Genomic DNA, 22155 nt, shown 5'->3' on the forward strand with positions numbered 1-22155 from the left:
GAGGTAGGGTATTTTCCCAACCCTTGAATCTGAACTGGTCCTGTAACTTACTTGAATGCAGCAGAAGCGACAATGTGCCAGTTCTCAAGCTAGTCCTCAAGAAGCCTTACATGCTTCTGCTTGCTACTGTATATAATTGTGCTTTCTCATTTTTGGAACCCTGCCACCACACAGCAAAGAAGCCCAGGCTAGCCTACTGGACAATGAGAGATAACCTGGAACAGAATTAAGTCATCTCAGCTGAGGCCACCTGGTGACCAAAAAGGTCAGACTTGGGAAGCTGAACTGCCTAAGCTTATTTTTTTATTTTTTATTTTTTATTTTTCAGAGGTTGGGGAGGAGCAGAGGGAAAAAGAGAATCCCAAGCAGTCTCCACAACCAGTAGAGTCTGATATCATAACCCTGAGATCACGACCAGAGCAGAAATCAAAAGTTGGATGCTTAACAAATTGAGCCACTCGGGTACTCCTGCCTAAGCTTATTTTTGATCCTTATTTTTTTAAAAAGATTTTACTGAAGTATAACAAACATGTTAATAAGCTATACATGTTTCACATATATAACTTGGTAAGTTTTGGCATATGTATACACACATGAAACCATCATCATGAAGCTTTGACAGATATATCTATCATCTCCATTTAATTCTATTGTGATCAGAGAACATTTTTTTTTAAAGATTTTATTTATTTATTCATGAGAGACACAGAAAGAGAGGCAGAGTCACAGCCAGAGGGAGAAGCAGCCTCCCTGCAGGGAGCCCAATGTGGGACTTGATCCAGGATCCCAGGATCACGCCCTGAGCCCAAGGCAGATAATTAACCACTGAGGCACCCAGGTATCCCATATTTGCTTTGTTGAATGGAGTACTCTATAAATGTCTATTAGGTCAAACTGATTGTATTCTTTGTATGTCATGCATCAGTAAGCTTTTTTTTTTTTTTTTTTTTTAAAGAAAAAGATAGTAAATATTTTGGCTTTGCAGGCCATAGAATCTCTGTCACAATTATGCTGCTTTTGAGGCGGAGATTGAAGTCATTTATTTGAGATAGTTTTTCTTATATTGGGACTTAGTGCTATAAATTTCTAAGTAATGCTTTAGTTTCACAAAGTTTGTTATGTTGGTTTTTAATTTCATTCTGTACATAATATTGGCACCTAATACTATAAATTTCCCCCTAAATACTACTCTTCTGCTACAGTAAAAGCAGCCATTTATATCTTGTGTTGTAATGTGAAAGCAGCCATAGACAATACATAAATGCATGAGTTTGTCTCTAACACAATAAAATATAATTTACAAAAACAGGTGAGGCAGGGAGGTGAATGGATTTAGCTCTTAGGCCATAGATTGCTGACCTCTGAGGACAAAGATCATTAGACTTTCTATCTACTTGTTCCATCAATTATTGAGAGAATGGTATTGAATTCCCTAAATGTACTTTTGGCTTTGCTTATTTCTCCTTACAGTTCTATAAATTTTTGCTTCATGTATTTTGAAGATCTGTTAGGCAAATAAACATTTAGGAATGTTTTGTCCTCTTGATAAATTGACAATTTTATCATTGTGAAATGATATTCTTTACTCTCATAAAATTCTTTACTCTGAAATCTAGTTTGTATGGTATTTATACAACTTTGATTAGTAACAGCATGATATATCTCTTTTCATACTTTTCACTTTCAGCCAATTCATTAAATTTATACTTTATAAGTGTGTTTTTTGTAGGCAGCACAGAGTTGAGGTTTGATTTATTTATTTTTTCAGATTTTATTTATTTATTTATTATTTATTATCATGAGAGATACACAGAGGGGCAGAGGGAGAAGGGAGAAGGAGAGAGAATTTTATTAGGCAGGTTCCATGTCCAGTGTGGAGCCCACTATGGAGCTCAATCTCAGGAGCCTGAGATCATGACTTGAGCTGAAATCCAGAGTCTGATGCTTAACTGACTGAGCCCCCATACCTAATAATTTTTTATTGGATGCCAAAGAATGTAAATTTTACCCTGTTGGATGTTAGATAGTTTTACATTCCTAAGAAGATTTTTGAGCTTTGTTCTGGGTTATAATTATATTAGCTCAAAACAGTTTGACTTTTGACTCTTTTTAAAAAAAGATTTTGCAAGAGAGAAAGCACATGTTGATGTGCCTGGTGGGAGAAGGGCAGAGGGAGAGGGAGAAGTAGACTCCCCACTGAGCAGGGAGCCTGATGTAGGGCTTGACCCAAGGACGCTGAGATCATGACTTGAACCGAAGACAGACGCTCAACCAATTGAGCCACTCAGGTGCACCTGACCTTTGACTCTTAAATGTAAGATCCTTAGGTGAAACCAGTTCAGTACTTAGTCCAGTACTAATTAATCCCTACTGTTGAGATAAGACTCTTTCATGTACTATTCCTAATGCTTAATGAATCATAGGGTTTTCTAGACTGGCTGGTAGAGGGTAAACACCATTTCTGGCCCTATGTGAGTGGCAGGCACGGTTGCCTCTCATTCTTTCAGATGATTCTTCCTCCAATCTCATGTAGTTTCCTCACATGCATTTGCTGATCAGCACTCAGCTAATACTTAAGGAAGTACCCTTGCCTATCTCTAGAGCTCTATGAACAATTCTCTCCTTTTTTGGTACCCTGTCCAGTGAACTCTCATTTTTTGTATTCTCTAGAATCTTCACTCTATCTCCTCAACTCAGGAAGTACTCTGGGGTCTGCCTCAATTCTCTCTTCCTGTGTCATGGTCTATACATTGCCTCAGGTCAGGATGGTGGGGACACTCATTGGGCTTATCTTGTTTGTTTTCCATCTCTCAGGGATACCTAAGATGTTTGTTGCCTAACATCCACTGTCTTGCAAACAGTTCTTTCATGTATTTTGTATATTTTAAAAAAATTATTTTAGGCAGGAGGGTTTCTCTATCTTGGCCAGAAGCAGAAGTGCTTTATTGTTGTAAACAACTGAGTTTATAATGATGGGAGATGAGAGAGGTTTTTTTTTTTAAAGATTTTATTTATTTATTTATGAGAGACACAGAGAGAGGCAGAGACACAGGCAGAGGGAGAAGCAGGCTGCATGCAGGGAGCCTGATATGGGACTTGATCCCGGGACTCCAGGATTACACCCTGAGCTGAAGGCAGATGCTCAACCGCCGAGCCACCCAGGCATCCCAAGTTTTTTTTAACCTAATAATAGCTAACTGAGACAAATAACAACACTGATTGGTAACTGTTGCAGAATGCTAGTGAACACATTATTTTGAAATAATTTTTAAAAAGGAGCCAATCAAGCATTTATCCTGTGTTTCCTATGTGAACTCTATAACGTAATGACCAAACTGTTGATGGGGGGGGGGGGGGGTTTCTCTTTATATAAATACTCCAGTTAATGAATTAAGATGGAACAACAGATTTGGACTTTATCATTTTGCAACTGCTAATGCATTAAGAGATCTAGGCAATGCCCACAATGTCTGTCTACAAAAGCAAATAGCGTATTTTCTTTTGGAAGAATACCATACCCACTGTGAAGTGGTTTCACCAAGAAAACTTCATATGATCCAGCCACCATTGCACAGGAAACATGAGAGGTAGGGGAATATAGTAATAAAATTCAATCAGGGGCAGCCCCCGTGGCCCAGCGGTTTAGCACTGCCTTCAGCCCCGGGTGTGATCCTGGAGACTAGGGATCGAATCCCATGTCAGGCTCCCTGCATGGAGCCTGCTTCTCCCTCTGCCTGTGTCTCTGCCTCTCTCTCTCACTCTCTGTCTCTCATGAATAAATAAACAAAATTGTAAAAAAAACAAAACAAAACAAAACAACAACAACAGACTGTGGGAAATGTTACAGGGCAAATAATTAGTTTTTTTCAATAAAGAGGTTGCGTGGGAAAAGGAGGGGAGAGATAGAGAGGGAACCTATAGGTTAAAAGAGACTTAAGAAACTTAAGAACCAATCACAATTCTATGTCTTATTTAAATATTGATTCAAATTAGGGAAAATGACACTCAGGAGTAAATTGAAAATTTGAACAGTAGATATTTGGTATATTACAGAATTATTGCCTTGTTTTCAGTCATGATATGTTGATTGCTTAACAAAAAGAGTCTTTAACATATGGAGATACATATGAAATATTTATGGATAGAAAGATAAGAATGTCTGGGAATTACTTCAAAATAGTATGTGAGAGGAATGTGAATTTGGATCTGGATATAACAAGTTTACCCATGAGTTTGGTAATTGTTGATATGATTGTGTGCACTTTCCCATATTTGAAATTTTCTATAATAAAAATAAAAAGAGGACAATATCGGGGAAAGCAACTGTGTGATAATGGGCACTGCTTTATTAGGGAGATCGGGAGACTTTTGAGAAGTTTGATGGAAATGAAGTAGCAAATGATGATGAAAACCGTCTATATGATTTTTCAGTTAGGAAGCCACTGATGACCTTTATCATTTGAGCAGAATGTGGCTTGTGAAGTTTAAGTACCCCAGCTGTAAATGAGAGAGGGGAGACAGGATTATTCTTTCCCCGGCACTTACTACAAAGGGAAGAGGAGAGACAGTAGTTTCTACCTGGAGCAGAAGAGGACACTCTGCTGATCAGATACAATATGCCATTTGCCATGTCTCTGCTTGGAATTACCATCTGACATTACCTCTCCTCCTGGGGTCTCCATTTCAGATCCTGTTTTCTTTGGCTTCAGGTAGTTCTTTCCCTGTCCATCTGTCCTTGATGGCGCTGCACAATTCCTTTGGGATCTGACAAGTCCCATGTCATCTACTAGGTACCGCAGAAAGGGGATGGCCAGAACTCTTGTGCTGTTGGAGGCTTTTATTTCTTCACTTTGGCCAAATTGATTCTTTGATTGCTTCCTCCTTCTGTCTGTCCCCCAATCTCCACTTGCGACTTCGTTGTGCACTTTCCATTTTCAACTTTGCCTTGACTTTCAGACTAAATTTTTATTTTTTTTTTTGTTTTTTTGTTTTTTTTTTTTTTAATTTTTATTTATTTATGATAGTCACAGAGAGAGAGAGAGAGGCAGAGACACAGGCAGAGGGAGAAGCAGGCTCCATGCACCGGGAGCCCGACGTGGGACTCGATCCCGGGTCTCCAGGATCGCGCCCTGGGCCAAAGGCAGGCGCTAAACCGCTGCGCCACCCAGGGATCCCCAGACTAAATTTTTAGTATTGCATTCTTAATTCATAATTGTGGCTCCTTGCAGACCAAGAATGAGGTCCTTTCTGTACATTGCCTTGGGGTGCTTATCTCAATCCAACCCCAGGACCAATGCTGTTTACTGAAGATACAGCAGTGAAACCACACATTAGATTGTTAATCTACAGTTCTGGATCACTCCCTTGGCAAAGCCATGGTCATTTCATGCCAAAATCCTCCATGGAAAGCCAACCTGGTACAAGAGGTAGAACATTACTCTAGTAATTGGAATCTCTGGGCTCATTAGCCATTATCAGAGACCAGGGAAGAATTGCTGGCTCTGCATTCAGAGGTCCAACCCTCACGGTTTTGCAAGCCCTCAGAATTCAATGGTTTACTCTAAAGCACCTGCTAAAGGTGCTTTTCCCAGTGGTTTGAGCTTGCTCCTTTCTTTTTCTTTTTTTCTTTTTAAAGATTTTATTTATTTATGAGAGAGAGAGAGAGAGAGAGAGAGAGAGAGAGGCACAGGCACAAGCAGAGGGAGAAGCAGGCTCCATGCAGGGAGCCTGAGGTGGGACTTGATTCCAGGACTCCAGGATCATGCCCTGAGCAGGTGCTCAACCACTGAGCCACCCAGGGATCCCAGAGCCTGCTCATTTCTAACCAATTTGCCAAATAATTAAGTATTATGATGGTGATCTTGAGGAAAGGATCTTGAGGAAAGCAGTTGGGCTCTAGTTTCTTTATATATATATAAATAAATATATATTTTATATATATTTCTTTATACATAAAATATTTAAATATATTTATATATTTAAAAATATATATTTCTTTATATATATGTGCATATATACACACACACACACACACACACACAAAATATGTATATTTTATTGAAGTTCGATTTCCCGTCAAGTGCCTTCAATTGCAACCTGAATTAGCTGCTGCCTTTTGTGGAATGCCATTTTTATTGGAAAGGGTGACTGGCAGGCAGACCATGGTTATTCAGATGTGGGCATTTGGCAGATATTTTCTTAAAAATAAATTAAATGAGATTGTCAGTTCAGAGAAATTAACTGAGAGCATTTTTTGCCAATGATAACTTTCCAGTTTTCAAGCAAGGGAGAACACTTTTTTACACAAGGGTTTGTTTTAGTATTTTTCCTACTTAACTTTTCTTTTTTTTTTTTTTAAAGATTTTATTTATTTATTCATGATAGTCACAGAGAGAGAGAGGCAGAGACACAGGCAGAGGGAGAAGCAGGCTCCATGCACCGGGAGCCCGACGTGGGATTCGATCCCGGGTCTCCAGGATCATGCCCTGGGCCAAAGGCAGGCGCCAAACCGCTGCGCCACCCAGGGATCCCCTTAACTTTTCTTTTTGTTGAAATTGAAGGCCAGAGAACTGCCTTCATTGAAGTGAATTGCCTCATATGGTGTTTGGTAGTTGATATGATTCACTTATATAATTTTTGTGTGGTAAAGGAGCAATTTCCTGTAAAATAGGATTTTAGTGCCAAGAACTACACTTTTAAAATGTAATTTAGCAATTTTATTATCTTACCAGTAAGGGGCAGCAGACAACAATGTTTGTTTGAAATACCTTGCATTATTAGACCTGTCCTCTCATTCTTTTGCTTTATGAATACATCTCTGACTCTTTTTCCTCTCCTCTTAGTGATGCTGAGCCAGAAGGACTGAGGGGTAGTGGGACATCCAAAAGGGAAAAAGAATAACATTTAAAATACAATTCTAAGAAAAGGATAACACCCTGCCAGTCCTTTGTGTTGACAAATGGTGAATCTCTTATTATTTCTAAGTTGGATACCAAGTGACTGCCACAAAAATTACACACAGTCCATCAATGGGAAAGAGAGGGTGAAGGTAATATCTTGCTTTTTTTTTTTTTTTTGTATATCTTACAAAAGACTCGTTTCTCCTCTAAGCTTTAGTCATCTAGTTTTCTTTTAATTATTTCATTTTAACGAGTATTTATTGAGTATGTACCATTAGCCAGGAGCCATTTTAGGTACTGAAGACAAATAATAAACAAAACCAACAGAACACCTGTCCTCCTGGTGCTTTCTTTTAGGTTGGGGACAGTTCGCCAAACTAAGAAGGGTTTGGAGACATTCCGAACAGAGAGGAAGATGCTAGCAAAGGGGTGGACAGATGCCAAGTTCTAGCACGTGGTAAGAGACATTTTCAGAAATCTCTTTTGAATCTTTCACTGTTTTTTTCCCCAATCACAGATGCTAGCAAGAAACATTTTATTTTTTAAAAAATACCTGGAAAAAAATCTGTATCTTAAGACCCTATTCTGTCTGAAGGATAAAGCTTAATTATTTCCAAGTAAATTTAATTACTCCATGGATATCTGCACATTTCACATTTTACTCAAATTCAGAATCTGCCATCCACCACATTTTTTCTTCCCAAGTTTGGGAAAGTACATGTATTTTTCTTGTTTGGTCTCAATGCTGTGTTATAATCTTTGAAATGCAGTCCATTTTCTATGGTATTCTTACATTCTCTCTATGCTGACATAATTTTCAAGATGTGATCTAAGTGGGCCTAAGTGCCCCCTCAGGGCAGCTGGTTGGCTCTCTCTCTTTCTCACTTCTGAGACCCATCTCCTGCCTTGGATTTTTGGAGAGAACTCTCATGTTACCACTGGCCATAGGATGCTCCTTGGGCCTGCATCAGTCTGTTTTCTACTCCTATATCCTATGCAACTATATTAAAGAGATTCCCATTGCACTTTACTGGAATGGAAAATTCTCTGGGAACTCCTAGCTGTTAAAGCTCTCAGAAAGAAAGTAAGCTAAGAAATAACTCACTTTCAGAGTCCCCTGAATAAATTCTGGGGTTACTATTACAAAGTAACTCAATCACTGATAGGACTGAATGAGACAAACATCTTTTAAAATTTTTTCTTTGGGCAGCCCGGGTGGCTCAGCAGTTTAGCACCTGCCTTCGGCCCAGGGCCTGATCCTGGAGACCCGGATCAAGTCCCACGTTGGGCTCCCTGCATGGAGCCTACTTCTCCTTCTGCCTGTGTCTCTGCCTCTCTCTCCTCTCTCTTTCTGTGTGTCTCTCATGAATAAATAAATAAAATCTTTATAAATAAATAAATACATTTTTTCTTTTTTTAATAGGAAGAATTTTTTAAATGATTTTATTTATTTATTCATCACAAACACACACACACACACACACACACACACACACACACAGGCAGACAGGCAGAGACACAGACATAGGAGAAGCAGGCTATATGCAGGAAGCCTGATGTGGGACTTGATACCGGGACTCCAGGATCACGCCCTGGGCCCAAGGCAGGCACCAAACCACTGAGCCACCCATGGATCCCCTAAAATTTTTTCTGTGTTAGGGGTGCATTTGGTTAAGTGATAGATTCTTGGTTTTGGCTCAGGTAATGATCTCAGGGTCACGATATCAGGCTCATAAGATTGAGCCCAGTGTCAGACTGAAGTAGCACAGAGTCTGCTTGAGACTCTCCTTACTCTGGTCCCCTTATGCATGTGCTCTCTGTTTCTCTGTAAAATAAATAAAGTAAAAAAAATTCTTTTATGATATACTTGTATCAAGGCTTCTGAACTTGAGGGTCACTATTTATTATTTATTCCAGAGAAACTGCCTTGCAGGAGAATCCACTCATGAAAAGAAAATACAAAAAAAAAAAAAAAAAGAAAGAAAAAGAAAATACAGGGGGAAATAATGTAGCAAGTAATGTTTCACATTGACCAAATGTTCAACTACTTGTTACTTAAGAATCAAAACCAAATGACACATAACTTCTATCCCAAGCACATTTCTCTTTTCCTTTCATTGCTATACTCCAAAGAGAAGTCTCCATTTCTCAGGTATCTAACAAGTAACAGTTCAGTAACAGTTCAGAGTCACATGGCATCTATGCAATAGAAATAAAACTTTGAGATAATATGAGCATTCTTGTTTCAGATTTACATTGGAATATAGGGAAGGTTGTTTCTTCTAGACTTCCAATATATCTTAAGTTTAAAATTAGCCTGCAGAGGGCAGCAGATAGTAGTGAAAAAAACCCTGTGCTTGAAACTTGCCTTGTAGAAGCAGTTGATTATGAATAAAGAATGAATGTTAGTTCGCATTATTTAAAATCAACACTAAAAATTTTTCTTGACATACAGAAGACTTTTGTGGATAATTTAAAAAAAATTAAGTGCCAGCCTGGCTGTTAGTGAAAAAGCAGTCAAATTTATTTTTGGTAGCTTTTTATTCCTCTGGTACTTCAAGATCCTTTTTCAAGACAACCAGATCTATTTACTGCCTCTAGATACTGAGAACTCCCAGTGGGCTACCATATAGTTCCAGGACCCAGAATTACAACCCCTCCAACAAAAAATTATCTTGTATTTCATTCCTACATTTGTTTTCTTTTATGGATAGTGATAATTTATAAAGAATAACTACCCTTGTTATATGCACAGTATTCCTCACAGATATATATTATTGAGACCTAATCATCTAAACTCAAACTCATCATAAAAAGAACACTTTTTATTTTATTTTATTTTATTTATTTATTTTTTAAGAACTCTTTTTATTTTAGGATAGTATTTTAAAGTAAGTTTTGCTTGGCTAACGACAGTAAAAATGAAGCAAGATTCCCCAAAATATAGGTCAATGACCAAATAATTACAAAAAACTTACAAAAGGGGGGGGGCACCAGCAACAAAACAAATAAAAGGTCATAACCTAATAACCATAAATGAAAAAAAAAAAAAAAAACAGGATCAAAGCAAGAAACAGAAAATATTGTCATATTATGTTAGATCTCCTGTCATTCACTTCCCTGAAGAATTAGTGGGAAAAATGAGTCCAGAGTATCCTGAAAATTGTCACTAATGTTACTTAATTTGGAAATATGCAGACGAACAAAAATGAAGGTGAGATCTGCAAAAATTCAATCCTAACTAAATCTTGGAGGATTCATCATAGATAGGAAGGGCCAATAGGCTTTTTTTTAAATAATAAATTTATTTTTTATTGGTGTTCAATTTGCCAACATACAGAATAACACCCAGTGCTCATCCCGTCAAGTGCTCCCCTAAGGGTCAGTAGGCTTAACGGAACTGTGTAACACTGTGATGGCAGCCAATCCAAGAATCCACTTATCACTCAGTCTTAGAACTCAGATGCCACATCTCTAGCAAGTGTAACTTCTCTAAACCAGGGCTCACCCTGTCACCCTTGCATGCTCAGCCTGCACCCCTCCCCACCATGCCTGTATCCTTGCCGTCCCTGCATGCTCAAATGCTTGAAGTAAAGACCAGCTGGTTTTAAATCAGATGCCAAGTGAATCAAGGAAAATGATCTATTCTGTTTTGAACTGGGCAGTAATACCTGACAAAAAAATGTGATTAAGGTAAAAATAAATTACATGACAATTAACAAAATCATAGGACAATAAAAAAGAAAAAATAGAAGGGAAGGAAAGAAAAACAAAAATGAAGAAAGGAAGGGAGGGAGGAAACCAGAAAGAAAGAGACTTATGGTTTATATTATACAAAAGTCTGGAAGTAGGCATAACCCACACTACAGAAGCAGAATCCCCATGAGTGTTTTATGCTATGATAGCAATTATACAATAACGGAATACAACCCAATAAAAGAAGACCTAAAGCCTAAGATGATTAGAGTTAATGGGTTAAAAGCAGATTTTAGAGACAAGAAAACAACCCATAATTGTCAATCTATCAAATAAATCATACTATCAGAAACAGCAAGGGAAAAATGATAATAAAATGGAATAAGGGCTTAAGAATTCTAATGAATGCAGTAGAAAACCCACGTTTAAAACACATTTGTCTCTATTACTGGTTATGTGGTAAACTGAGTACCTGAACTGATCGTATTGCTGAAAACAACTACAACTGCTGAACAAAAATATTTCTAAAAAATTTAAATGTGTGCAAATGCTGGCAAAAAAGGTAAATTCTGCTTAGGCCAAAAATAAGTTAAAGGCAGGAACTCTGAGGTTTAAGTAAGGCACCGACGTTGGCTTTTGCCTTACTGTTATTTGCTGAACTCAGATGATCTCACGTATAAATTTTTAAGTTTTCAAAGATGGGAGGCAGGGATCCCTGGGTGGCGCAGCGGTTTGGCGCCTGCCTTTGGCCCAGGGCGCGATCCTGGAGACCCGGGATCGATTCCCACATCGGGCTCCCGGTGCATGGAGCCTGCTTCTCCCTCTGGCCTGTGTCTCTGCCTCTCTCTCTCTCTCTCTCTCTCTGTGCGACTATCATAAAACAACAACAACAACAAAACAAAAACAACAAAAAAAAACCACACACAAAGATGGGAGACAAAACCCAGTGCTCAGCCAAGTCAGGGATTCTATTAGGGGACCCTTTTAAAAATAAAACTGGAACCCCAAAGTGTCATACTTCCACTTTGAGAATGAACTAGAAAATTCACTGTGACAGCAGCGTGGAGCTGACCAAAAACACCCTGCTCATCTTGAAACTTGAACACTGAACCTTGATACTGATCCGAGGTAGAAAAGGATTTCTCCTAAAGAATCATAACCAGCATCTGGCTTCCATTTAAGTTTGCACCCTGAATTCACACCATCTGGTACTATGAAACACACACAGAAACACACACACACACACGTAAAAACCTCAAGTCAATAATTCAGTTTATACCAAAACAGCACAGTTTATACCACTAATGCCTCTGGATGCTTAACAGAAGCAAGTGCTAATCCTCCCAGAGAGAAATCCTCCGAGGCCTCAATCATTTCCAGTGATAAAGTTCAAATGAAAGTGAGAGCTCAAGGTCAGGAGAGAGAGAAAACATCAACACCCACAGAAAAACAAGGCGCCGTGAACGAGGGCGAGCGTAAACAACATAAAGGTTAAAAGTCTCCAGATACAGGAATTCTCAGATGGAAAAAATAAAAATAAGTTTTTGTAAAATGTCTCAAACAATAAAAAAAAAGCGTAAAATCACAAGTAAGGAATGAACCGATGTGCAAAAAACTTCAGTGCTTCCAGAAACCAGAAACGAAACCGCAGTGGCCGTCGAGCCGACAGCCCGGCCGAGGCCCCGGCGCCGCAGGGCAGGAGGCGGGCGGAGGCTGCAGGGCGCGGGCGGCTGCGGCGCGGACCCGGCTCCCGGCCCGGGGCCCCCGAGGACGCGGCTGGGGGCTGGGCTCGGGGCTGTGTCCGGGAATGCTGCTCGCTTCGGCCTTTCTAGAAGCTCTTGAGAGAAAGCACCGGACCCGGGGATCTCGACGAAGTCCGAGGAGGGCCGCTCAGACCCCGGTCGGGATCCGCGTGCTTGAGGCGCGGGTCCCTTAGACGCACGGAGAAGGGCCTGAGGTCCTGCGGCGGCCCTCGTGGGAGGCGACGTCCGAACCCAGTCCCCGTCCACGTCCGCGGGTCTGCGGAGGCCGAGCGGCGCCAGGCCCCGCGTCCGAACCCGGCGCCAGGCTTCTCGGCGTCGCCGCTTCGCCGCCCGGAAGGTTCGCGTTCCGGGGGCACGTGACGCGCGGCTCTCCTCAGCCGGCGGGGGCGCGGCGGTCGCGGCAGGAGCCCCACGTCCCGAGTGCGCAAGCGCGGTACCGCCGTGGGGCCGCCGCTCCCGGACGCTCAGCCGCCTTCCACCGGCGAAGCGCCGAGATGAAGGCCCAGCCGAGACGTGCAGGGTGCGCCGGCGCAGGGCGACCCCGCGGGCGACCGCCGCGCCCCCCGCCGCGCCCCCCGCCGCGCTGCCGGCGACCCGCAGGCCGCCCCGGGCCGCCCCCCCCGCCCCCCGCCCCGCGCGGCCCCGCCAGTGCGCATGCTCCGCGTCCCAGGCCCCGGCGGGCTGGCAGGGCGCCGCGCCCGAAGCGAGCGCCAGGGGGCAGACGCGGGCGTGGGCCGGGGGCGTGCGGAGCCCGGAGCGGCCTCCCGGGCCTCCCGCGTCAGGTCGCTGCAGGCCTCGGCTCTCTAAGTCGCCGCTGCGGCCGTTAGCTTGATGCTGTAAAAGAGAAAGAAGGAAGAGGATGGGCGAGGGGAGAGGGGAAGAAGAAACAGACCCCGAATAAAACCGAACCAACCACACATCCCTACCAGTATCAACTACTGCGGAACAGGTGCAGTGTGTGTCCGCCTTTCCCCGCTCTTGTGTGTTTCTGACACGGTTCGCTTAGTGACTAAGGAAGACCTACGTCTTTGACGGTGGAGTATGTGCATTTTCTTTGACTGGCGTTATGACCTTTGTTCCCTTAAGTCCTCTGTAAGTGTCACTACTTCCTTCACTTCGTCCATTATTTTGAGAGGGAAAAGTTGAAAGAGGGTATTCTCAAAACCTAATACGTAATTCAACGTGATTACACTCAAAGCTGTTCTCCAAAGATTGGATCTCAAAATAAAATACAATGCAGAGATGAGAAAAAAAAAACTCCCATTGTTCTTTTCCATCCACTCGAACGCTATTTACTAACAGTATCTTGGGAACTACTTTTTACTGATTTTTATTTTTTGAATTCAGGGAAGTAAAAGGAATTGTCTTTGTTCCAAACAGAGTTTAAGAAATGAGAATGTCGGGATCCCTGGGTGGCGCAGCGGTTTGGCGCCTGCCTTTGGCCCAGGGCGCGATCCTGGAGACCCGGGATCGAATCCCACGTCGGGCTCCCGGTGCATGGAGCCTGCTTCTCCCTCTGCCTATGTCTCTGCCTCTCTCTCTCTCTCTCTCTGTGACTATCATAAATAAATAAAAATTAAAAAAAAATTTGTTTTTAAAATATTAAATATTTGAAACAATCTTCAACATATGCAAATGAATAATGGACTGTCCCAGATCCCCAAAAAGAAAAAAACAAAATTCTTGGTAGATAAGACATTTTCATTAGAAACTAACAAACTTGTTGGCCCAAAACTAGTAATGAAAAGGGTGATTTTTGTTTTTGCTAGCATAAAAAAAATGTTTTGAACATAGAGGTCATAGAAAAGGGCACAATATTCAATCAGCTGCTCCTCAGTCATATAGCACACAGGAACTTAAGGATGTTTGCCCAATAATGAGGAGATTCTGTTCTAAGGGAAGCACATCTGCAGACCTGTTTTCTCAGCAGAGGCTTTATTTTTATTTCCTCCCCAACTTTATTGAGGAATAAGTGACAAATAGAAGTGTATATATTTAAAGTGTACACTGTAATGGTTTTATATATGTGTATGTGTATACACACACACACACACACACACATATATATATATATATAGAGAGAGAGAGAGAGAGAATGATTACCAAGATTAAGATAATTAACATGTCATTTAGCTCATTCAGTTAATGTGTGTGTGCGTGTGTGCATGTGTGTGTTTGGTAAGAATGCATAATATTTACTCAGTGAATTTCAAGTATACAAAACCATATTAACTACAGTTGCAGGGATCCCTGGGTGGCGCAGTGGTTTGGCGCCTGCCTTTGGCCCAGGGCGCGATCCTGGAGACCCGGGATCGAATCCCACGTCGGGCTCCCGGTGCATGGAGCCTGCTTCTCCCTCTGCCTCTCTCTCTCTCTCTCTCTCTATGACTATCATAAAAAAAATAAATAAATAAATGGCAGCATCTGATCTCATTTCACATGAAAGAAGACGTATATTTAAAAAAAAAAAAAAAAAAAAGAAATGAGAATGTCAATTCTTTGAAGTGAGGTGAAGAACTGTAAGGGAAATTATTCGAGGTTATATGGTCAAGTAAGAGAGACTCACTTTATAACTCAGGCTTCTACAAACACCGTGAAAAACATTCGAACACTTAAAACTCCATGTCTGCAGCATACTTTTTTATTCTTCTTTTGTAGTTTTTCTTAAATAGAATGCTATTGGATATTTTGAAATGACAGTGAAAACCAATACCCACTGTTTGGAGAATATAGTTTATTTCACATTTTATTATGTTTTTAGGCTAAGCAACATCAAATTCCAGCATACATTTATTTTTATGACCTTCTTAACAGCAACAAACTGAGTAGACTTTCATATTTCATAGACTATTAAAATTCATGTTTGAACATTTTTTTATAGTTTGGGCATTTGCTATTAAAACTGTTAAACTTAGGGATCCCTGGGTGGCGCAGCGGTTTGGCGCCTGCCTTTGGCCCAGGGCGCGATCCTGGAGACCCGGGATCGAATCCCACGTCGGGCTCCCGGTGCATGGAGCCTGCTTCTCCCTCTTCCTATGTCTCTGCCTCATTCTCTCTCTCTCTGTGACTATCATAAATAAAATATTAAAAAAAAACTGTTAAACTTAAGTGGTTTTTCATGTCATATTTTGGTACTAAAGAAAATAACTACTATATATTATTTTTCATCAGTGGGAAGATTTGGGGGAAAGAAAATGCATTTAAAGTGTTGGCTCAAAAAAAAAAATAAAGTGTTGGCTCAAGTTTAATAGTGAACATACACAACTCTAGGTCAGCCATTCCTCTACAGAAAATACAAACATGTCAATTATCCAATCTGAGACCCCAGATATTTTGCTTATGACATACTGTGAGAACAGGGAAAATAACAGAAAATTGCTAGTGTACACATGTATTTATAATTGGTTATTTTGTATGACAAGTAGAGTAAATAGAATTTAAACTTTTAGATTAATAGGAACATATAATAGAAATGAAAATCAAGCCTAACACAAAACATCATTGTTGTGTTGTTTTATATTTTGAAATGTCAGCACAAATGAAAGCACAAGAGATAGAAATATGAACTTATAATTCACCTTTTATCCCCTTTTTAAGCAGTATGTAATTAAAACGAGAGTTTGTGAATCCAAGGACAGCCATGCCAGATACAGGATGGTGAGGTGGGTGTGAGCCCCAATTACTTATTACCTCCTTTAGGATGCTTGAGCTAAGTGAAACTGAAGAAATGTTGTTTCTCCAGCTTTTAAAAATATACAGAATGATTTCTAGAATTCTCTAGGAAGTAAGAATTGTTCTTTTTGAGCTGAAGATTATATTACATTTTCTACTTCACTGAGAGATATTTTCTTTTCTGAAATACTATCCTCTTTTCATCCACATACAAATTGTGAGACAGAATGGGGCTGGCGCCCAGGAGGGTATATGAAGAAGAATGATTTCACTTCAGGCAGGCTGAAAGCTGATAACTGAACTTGAATATGATTAAGTGTATTTATTTGTATGTGTTTTAGAATAGCAATTGAAATATTGTCTTTCGAGGGCAGCCCCGGTGGCCCAGCAGTGTAGCGCCGCCTTCGGCCCAGGGTGTGATCCTGGAGACCCGGGATCGAGTCCCACGTTGCATGGAGCCTGCTTCTCCCTCTGCCTGTGTTTCTGCTTCTCTGTCCCTCATGAATAAATAAATAAAATCTTTAAAAAAATATTCTTTTGAAAGAGGTAATTTAAAGCATTTTTGTATAGTGCATATATGATTTAAAATGTATCATTACCAAACAGCTTATTGAAATTATCATTATGCATAGATATTTCCAAAAAATCAGTGTTCTATGAATTTTATGTATTTCATTATTTTATTGTCAGTAATATACAACCTAATAATTGAAAAACAAGGATTAGTTTTCTATTTTTAACAAAACACACATTACCTCTCAGTTTCCTGTTAATAGAAATCCACTGGGATTTCTTTTTGTTAACTTTAGAAATAAAGATAAATCAATTGTTAATTACATTTCAGTTACTAGTACACAGTGAAATGGACTGGATTTACTTAGAAAAGATCAGCATTTAAAAATACTTGACCCAAGTATAGAAGGAATATAAAGAAATAAACATCTGTCCTTTAAGTAACCTGCTACATTCAGTTGATATAAAAATCAAACACTCATGAAGAAATTAGTGATATTAAAGACAAATAAGGAATTAGTGAAGACAATGCTGTGTCTTTTATTTTATTTTATTTTATTTTATTTTATTTTATTTTATTTTATTTTTTTTATTCATGAGAAACAGAGAGAGAAGGCAGAGACACAGGCAGAGGGAGAAGCAGGCTCTCTGTGGGAAGCTTGATGTGGGACTCGATCCCGGGACCCAAGGATCATGACCTGAGCCGAAGGCAGACGCTCAACCCCTGAGCCATCCAGGTGCCCTAATACTGTGTCTTTACAATATTGAAACTGAATACAAATTCAGTCTAAGGAGGAAATGGAATTTATTCTGTGCTTTGAATGATAAGCTGTTTAAACATCAAGGAAGTAGAGAGCACTTCAGGTGTGAGGGGGGAAAAAAACCCCTAAAAAAGCAATGGAGGCAAGAATGAGCAGACACATTGTGAGGACAGGGAAGAAAGGAGGCCCAGGTTAAGAAGAGAGCATTTATTGGGGCTCAGTAGGATAAGCAGAAATAAGGTTTTCTAGAGAGTATCTTTGTTATTAATATTCAGGCCTAAAAAGCCAAGCAAGAGAGTCTGAATGCAGTGTAATAAACCATAGGAAGCCATTATTGAGTAGTTTAAATTTTAATATTCTTATTATAAATTAGTAATTTTTTCTTATACTCAATAGAGCCAAAAATTAAGCCTCCAGTCTTGTTTTCATCAACTTAGAATTCTCGTTTCAAATTAAAATTTCTCCTGTAGTGTTTAAAGGATTAGAATAAAACTCTAATCCTGAAAATTAATGCTGGAATAATTGTAGTTACAATTTTAATAGGGCAGAAGGATTGTATTGCATCCTTTTAGAAAGTTCAAAACGTTTTTGATGATGCCAGGCTTTTGGTAAGAGGAATGCCGGGAAAGAGCAAAGAAGGTGGGGGCCCTGCAAGGCAGCATTTCTAGAGCTACAGATAGGGCTGTTGGGAGTTACTGCTATACTCAGGATAGAGCTTCCAGGGAGAGTCAGGAACAGGAGGCCATCAAGTACTTGATTCTCCCCAGACTCAGAAAAAGGCAGTGGACAATGTAGGTGTGCCATGTCAAATGTGCTTTGACTCATTCCAGACCTCCCATGGAGGAGAAGAATAATGCTAATTTGCATTTTGTAGTCCATCAGCATTTTTCAGGAGTGTTGGCTTTATTTTACTCTGTCTCCTTAGCCTTTAACTCTATCATGAGACAAGAAGGATAAATGAAACTTGCCCAGCATCAAGGTAATGATGAACAGAATCAGGACTTCCATTTTAGCCCTTTCTGATTTCAAATCTAGAGTTTTCTACTCCTCTAAATCGCTGCTTCATATGTGACAAAGAGCTTGTATGTTTGCCCTCACAAAATTTAAATAACATACTGATTAAAAATAGATTTTAATAGGTTTCCTTACCTCCTAAATGAATGCTTTACAGTACACCCAGCAATGTTGATGTGACTTTACTTCTGATCAGCTTTGGATTAGGCTCTTCTCATGTAGTAGCAAAGTCATTTTCTGGATTCTGATGGGCCCTCTGCTAGTGAAATGGTGGTGAGATTTCATTTTGAGTTATTAACTCTGTTCCACAAAACAGTTAGCTAGGGGCTTTCAAGCAGTGGTTTCTAGGAAAGCTCTAGCCCCACTTTTGTTAGACTGAGAATCTTACTCAGGTTTTGGCAGCTCTACTCTGGACTCACACACTTAGAATATTTGGACTCTGCCATCAGCATCTCAGGTGATTTTTTTTTAAAGAATTTATTATTTATTCATGAGAGAGAGAGAGAGACTGAGAGAGAGGAGAGAGAGAGAGAGAGAGAGAGAGAGGCAGAGGGAGAGGTAGAGGAAGAGAGAGAAGCAGGCTCCACGTACAGAGCCCGATGCAGGACTTGATCCTGGATCCTGGGATCATGCCCTGAGCCAAACGCAGATGCTCAACCACTGAGCCACCCAGGAATCCCTCTCAGGTGATTCTTATGAACACTGGTTTTATAAATCTGGTATTAGTAGTACTCTTCTGCCTTTTTTTTTTTTTAAAGATTTTTTAAAAATTTTTATTTATTCATGATAGTCACACAGAGAGATAGAGAGGCAGAGACATAGGCAGAGGGAGAAGCAGGCTCCATGCACCGGGAGCCCGACGTGGGATTCGATCCCGAGTCTCCAGGATCGTGCCCTGGGCCAAAGGCAGGCGCCGAACCGCTGCGCCACCCAGGGATCCCCTCTTCTGCCTTTCTGTTAAAAAAATCTCCCTTTCCTCCTCTTCCTCCTCCATCTTCAAGTTCAACATGTGCTGTGCTAAGGAGAACATTTTTTTTCAGTTTAGTACTTCTTAACATCTGCAGAGTCTCCTTCTCACACACACACACACACACACACACACACACACACTCTTTCTCTCTCTCTCTTTCTCTTTCTAATAGGGTCACAGATCCACTTGAGTCCTAGCCAAGACAACCTACACAAGGAGGAAATTGTTGATATGTATGTTTGTGGAGGGGTGTGGGGATGAGTAAAATTTTTCTTTATTAAATGGGTTGGGGTAGAGGAAATCCCAAGGCAGCAGACCCAGCAATATAATAGATTATAATAATTAATGATTTAATATAAAAGTATGGTGATATAATAAGTAACTTTTTAAGAGTGAATATTAATTACATATAAATGAGGACTATTAATAGAACATAATGAAAAAGATATTGGTGAGCATAGGAAGAAAGACATAGCAAGCTTTGCTGTGTAGACATAAAGCAATAAGGTCCTTTAGCTGCCCTTGCAGAGATGGAAACTCTCCAAGGCAGAAATCAGACTTGTGACTAAATGCCAGCTTTACTGAAAGGCTGCTTGGACAAGACATTGTTGTTATTATTGATGAAGATAATATGCAGCATTTTTTTCCTCAGAATTTTTATGATTTCTGGCCTAAACAGTATAAATTCTGAAAAATTGTTATCCTTCCCAGGTGGGTTTCAAGTACTACTGCCATGTTTTATACAGAGAAGACATTCTTTTTTTTTTTTTTTTTAAGAAGACATTCTATATCAATAACCACACTTTTCTTATAATATTGGAAAATATTTCTCTCAACAATGACTTCATTTTAAATAATGGAGAAAGCATTTTGATTCATAAGACTAAGAAAAATTACCACGGTGTCGTAAGAAAATATTCACTTTATTCGTGACAGAAATACTAACTTGCCTTTAGAAATATTTTCTGATGAATAAAGACCTGAATGTAATCATTTGAGTTATTGGAGGATATTAGACACAAATTTTCTGAAACAAAAGAATGTGGACACATTCTGAATTGAACATGATTATTTTTGAAGGACTTTAGAGTATAACAAGGAAAAATCCTTCAGTCCTTGCTACCGCAATACAGCAAATCTGATTCTCTGACTGTAAGTCAAAAAAGCTCTTGTTTAAATTTGTGAGGAAACCGTTCATTCCTTGATGTAGAGGAAAACATGTCAGCAAGAAGCATATGAGCACCTCTGCTTTCATTTTTGAAGTGGAGAATAAAGGCAAAAGAAATAAAATATAGAAAAAAATTAAATTTCCTTACAACTTAACAGCTCATTGACAAGTAGTCGAGACAGGAAGAGTGACCTTCCTCTAGGAACTCAGCTGCCTCAATGTTAATACTTTCCTAGAGGCAAAAGGCAGCCTTAGCTTGGCATTAGCCTGACCTCCAGGATCATGTAAATCTTATTTAACATATAAAAATCCCTTTGAAAACTTCCTTTATCTCTACATCCTCCAAGATATTTGTTAGCAATCATTCTCCAAACGTATGGCCCACTGATACACATCTGAAGGGTCTCATGACTAAGGTTTTACTAGACACTAGTAAAAGACCTTATCCTAATAATAGCTAGCCCCTCAGAGTCCTGGAAATTTCTTCCAAATTCCTTACACTTGAAACGTACACTATCCCTAACCCCTTCCCAACTTGAAACTGATTATATAATCAGCGGCCCCTCACAACCCCAGTGCAGCTCTTTCTGCTCATGGGTCCCATCCTCATGCTTTTACAAAACCACCTTTTATGCACCAAAGACATCTCAAGAATTCTTTCTTTCTTTCTTTTTTTTTTTTCAAGAATTCTTTCTTGATCATTCACTCTTGAACCCCTACATTTCACATCAATATTTGGTAGAGCAAGACATTTTCCAGGAATTGGCTTCCAATTAATTCTCCATTTTTTTGTTTTTCTGACACACAACTCTTGTATACAGAAGGACAAGTTTAGGATTGAGCTAAAGAATATGAAGATTATGCTCTACTAAGGGAACTGACATAACTGTAAGCAGGTAACATGCACACCATGAAGCACAGGAATCGGGGTGGGCAGGAAAGTTAGTTTCATCAGAAAAGGGCAAGGAAATTCGGTTTTAGAGATACAAAATGGAAATAGGTCCTACATTAAAGATTGACCCATCAACTGCCAGTGCTTGGATAAACTGATTGTACTTTAAATTTGATCCTGTGTACCTATTGTGAAACAAAACAGCAAGATACTATTAAGGTAGGCCATGCCATCCATATTCCTATATGAGTAAAGTGAAGATGGTGCTTCATAAGCAGGAGTGGGTTTTCAAACATGATTTGTACATAGTGATGTACTGAACTGAATTTAGTATCTAGTAGTTTGACTTCCTATCTTCCTTTGATGTTTTGTCCTTGCCTTTTATATATGTCCTTTATTTGAAAATATTTAGAAAAAGCAGAACAGCAATAGCACCTCCACTTATGTCTCTAGTGCTGGTATGTTTGAAATTGTAGCAGGAATTTTACCATATTATCTAATATGGTAAGCCACTTTCTATCATATTTATATTTTCTTTCTCTACCTTATCAGTTAAATATATGCATTATTATATTGTTATATTTGTTATAGATGTGAAAAATATTCTTTTTCTGTGAAAATCTTTAGCTTTCAATTACTTGAGAAATTTTCACAGAGAATAAATTCTATACATTCAGGGAAGTACATCATGTTATGTGTCATCTGTTCTTCATAAATTTCAAAGAAAGTACTGTTAAAAAACAAAAATTCAACTGAGTAAATTTGAAGATCACATTGGCTTTATTAAGTGATTCATGAATTGGGAGC

This window comes from Canis lupus, chromosome 31, assembly GCF_011100685.1.
Source record: "Canis lupus familiaris isolate Mischka breed German Shepherd chromosome 31, alternate assembly UU_Cfam_GSD_1.0, whole genome shotgun sequence".
Classification (NCBI taxonomy): domain Eukaryota; kingdom Metazoa; phylum Chordata; class Mammalia; order Carnivora; family Canidae; genus Canis; species Canis lupus.